This window comes from Lepidochelys kempii, chromosome 10 (assembly GCF_965140285.1).
Source record: "Lepidochelys kempii isolate rLepKem1 chromosome 10, rLepKem1.hap1, whole genome shotgun sequence".
Classification (NCBI taxonomy): domain Eukaryota; kingdom Metazoa; phylum Chordata; order Testudines; family Cheloniidae; genus Lepidochelys; species Lepidochelys kempii.
Genome location: NC_136389.1, coordinates 4,820,795 through 4,824,790, shown reverse-complemented (window position 1 = coordinate 4,824,790; position 3,996 = coordinate 4,820,795).

The window sequence follows — 3,996 nt, the reverse complement described above, 5'->3', positions numbered from 1 at the left end:
TCAGGGGAGGGAAGTGTTCAAACTTGCCTGGGCCCAGAGCAGGGGGCTTCCTCGACTCTCGTGGTCTTCCACCCTTCCGAGTTACCTGGTGGCCCAGAGCGAGGGGGCTTCCTCGACTCTCAAGGTCTGCCACCCTCTCGAGTTACCTGGCGCCACGCCCGAGTGTCACCAACAATTCCCTCCTCTGAAAGCACCCAATAAAAGGGCAGGCTATGGGGTGGATAACCGGGGGGGGGCACGTGCACCCACATATGAAAGGACGGTGACTAGGTCTGGGCCGAGGACGTCCCAAAACATGCGGTAGAATTCCACGGTCAGCCCGTCCATGCCTGGAGACTTATTAGTGGGCATACGATGGAGGGCTTCCGAGAACTCGGCCAGAGTGAGAGGCAATTCTAGCCGGTCTCGGTCGCTCGCGCTGACCTTAGGGAGCTCCTCCCAGAGCACTCTGCAAAGGCCAGGGTCGGTCGGATCCGGGGAGAAAAGACTTGAGTAGAAGGCTCGGGCCCTCCCGCACATCTCCACTGGTTCCGTGAGGGGGGTGCCATCTTCTGCCAGGAGGCAGGTGACGTGTTTCTTGGCCCCCTCGTTTTCTCCAGGGCATAGAAGAAGCGGGAGGCGTGATCCATCTCCCGAAGGAGGCAGATGTGGGATCGAACAAAGGTACCCCGGGCCCGATGGTCCTCGAGGGCCCGGAGCTCCTCCTGCTTCTCCTGGCACGCTCCGCAGAGGAGCAGGTCCTCGGGGATGGCGGCCAGACACCTCTCCAGCTCTAAGACCTCCCGGTCCAACTGCTCTATCGCCGCATTTCTCCATCGGCCGGTGCCCCGGGTGTAGTCGCGGCAGAAAAGCCTGGCACGCACCTTCCCCAGGTCCCACCATCGCTGCGCCAAGGGAAAGGCATGCCGCTGCCCTCGCCAGGCCAGCCAGAATTCCCGGAAGGACGTCACGAAGCCCTCATCCTCCAACAGGCTGTTGTTAAAATGCCAGTAGGCCGGCCCCGGCCTCTCTGCATAGAGGGAGGCTGTCACAGTGGCTAGATGACGGTCAGAAAATGGGGCCAGCCGAATGCTGGAGGAGTGAGCTCGTGAGAGATGGAAACATGATAAATAAATGCGGTCCAATCGGGAGTGGCTCGACCGATGGGCTTCCACCCGGACAAAGGTGAATGTGGAAGTGTCATCCGGGTGGTGGTCACGCCAGATGTCCACTAGGGAGTGATGTTCGACTATCTCCCGGAGGGTGTCGGCGGCGGCCGGGCTCTGCTCGGTCCCCGAGCGGTCCTGTTCCTTGAGGGTGGTATTAAAATCCCCTCCCAGGACCAGGCACTCGTGAGAATCTAAGGTGCCGAGGAAGGCGGACACCCAGTGGTAGAATTGCAGCCGCTACGGGCCTGATGTCGGGGCATAGACGTTAACGAGGTTAACCATGAGCTTCTCCATACGGACCTGGAGATGCAGCAGGCGACCCGGCACGGCCTCTGCGACCCCTAGCACCTCAGGCCATAGGTCAGGGGAGAACAAGGTCACCACTCCAGCCTGTCGAACCATGGCATGGCTAAAGTAGACCCTGTTCCCCCACTCCAGCCGTCAACTGTCTTTGGCGGTTGGGTCCGTATGGGTCTCCTGCAGGAAAACCACAGAGTACCCTCCCTCCTGAAGGAAGGAGAGCACCTGGGACCTGCGGAGAGCCATCCTACAACCCCGGGAGTTCAACGTTGCGATGGTGAGAGGTGTCATGGGGAGGGGTTGGGGGGGATCCTCACTGGCAGGGATGCTCGCATCTCCCAGCGGGCCACGCAGCAGTCCGTGACCCATCTCGTAGGTGAGTAATTGTTCACAGAAGATGCGGACCCGCCAGTAGGCCACAGCATCCTGCTTCCCTGTCCCTTTACCTTCCCCCATGAGTGCCCTTGTGGCCCGGAGGATTTGAGAAAAGTCCCCCCATCGCTGGAGTGCAAGTTGTACCTTTTTGCGGGAGCCACGGACATCCTCTAAAAACTTCCGCAGCTCTCCTCGCAGCTCATGGGGGGGTGGGGTTACGGTTTCCTGGTTGTTCCCCGGCGGGGCCCTTGGTGCAGCCCTGTAGTCCACTAAAACGGACAAGCAGGGTGCGGACCCCCGACAGGGTGCCTGATGGGCTGGAGCTTCTAGGCCCGCCTCAAGCTCTGGGGCGAGAGGGGGCGGTGGAGGGAAAATAGCAGCTCCTAATGGGTCAGGGCAGGAGAACACAAAGGCCGCTCCCTGGGGGGTCATCAGTTGGGAAAGGGAAGGAAACAGCCCCGGGGGCGGCAATGACATTGCAGGAGGTAAACTGGATAGGGGCAGGGGCAGGGGCAGAGGCGAGGTTCTGGGTTTCAGGAGGCAGGCAGCTGGATGGTGGCGCCTCCCGATCAGGCTCAAGGGTTAAGGGGGTGGGGCGGGAGCTCTCAGTGACACTGGGTGCGCGCTCTGTGGTGGATTTAGCGGCCACAGCATCAGGAGGTGGATTGTCTTCTATAGGGCCCCCACACGGGAAGGAAGTCGATTGCTCCACACCAACGGGGGGTGCCCCTGGTGACTCGTGTCCCGGCCGCGTGGTGCCGGCTGTCACCTGAGCAGGCTTGGTGGTCATCAGTGGGGTGCCATCAGCAGCTGGGTCAGTGGAGGAGTCCAGGGGCTCCTTCGAGGTGGGAGCGGAAGCAGCAATTAAGGGGAGGGAGCATGGGGAAAAGAGGGGTGGAGTGAGGTCGCCCAGATCAAGATTTGCTGGCAAGAGGTCGTCCTCCCCCTGGGCGACGGGTCAGATCTAAGGCCTCGATCTCCTTGAACATGGAGGAGAGGACACTTTCTGCTGCCCCGGAGTTCTCCTCGCCGGCACCCGCCACGACGGTTGCCTCAGGATTCACGGGGGCTTCGGGTAGCGTCAGGACAGAAGGGGCTTCCTCGAGGTGTCTCATAGGGGAGGGTCTCCCGTGGAGGGGAGACACTACCCTCTGGTGCTGCCACGTCTTTCTGGGCTGACGCTGGTGGATGGGACGCACTCGTGGGCAAAGTGGAAGGTTCGGCATCGGTGCCCCCCTTCCTGGTCTTCCAGGGGGCCTCCACCTCGGGTGGATGAGGCGGAGCTCGAGCCTTCCGCTTGCCTCGCTTCCCCTGGACTATGGCCCAGCCCTCCATGACATCATCTGGGGGCTGGTTAGCAGGGGTCGTGGCAGGGGGTAAAGGCGATGGCTCAGGGACTTGGGAGGGGAACGGTGGGGCAGCATAAGGGAGGGAGGATTCTCCCTGGGGCAGGCTCTCTCCCATGCCTGGTGGTATCTCTGCCACACCCTCCTCCATAGGCCCCGCTAGATTGTCAGCAGCGAGGGCGGGGCTCTCCCGCTCGTCTGGGCGTTGTAGGGGAGGTGCCCCTTGGGCCTGAGCAGGAGTAGCGGTGGTCCGAAGAGGAGGGGAGGCGGGTTTGGGTACCGGGCGGCCAGGGTGTCGGCAGTGACAGAGCCGATGTCCTGCCGGGTCTTGGGTATCCCAGGTGCCCCTCCTTGCCAGGCTAAGGGGCAGTCCCTCTGGACATGCCCCGCCGCCCGGCAGAGGTAGCACCGGGCTTACCCCGTGGAAAAGTACACCCAGTAACGGGCCCCCTGGTGGGGGACTAGGAAGGGCCCTTCGAGCGCCACTCCGTCATGCGCCGCCAATGGCAGTAAAAGTTGCACTTGCCGGCGGAAGGAAAAATTGTGACGGAGGGTGGGGTCCTTGCAGCCCAACAGGAGAGGGCTGATAACAGAAACAGGTTTCCCCAGGGTTGAAAGGGTGGGTAGCAGGGCAGCATTGGGGAGAAAAGGAGGGACAGAGGTCAGGACCAGGCGGACGCTCATGCTCAAATAAATTGGTTAGTCTCTAAGGTGCCACAAGTCCTCCTTTTCTCTTCAGGTCCTCTAGCGGCTCTAGGGAGACAAACACCCCCCCCCCCACTGCCAGGCCCCTTTCCACCGCTTCCTGGGCAGCAGCCTCCGATGCT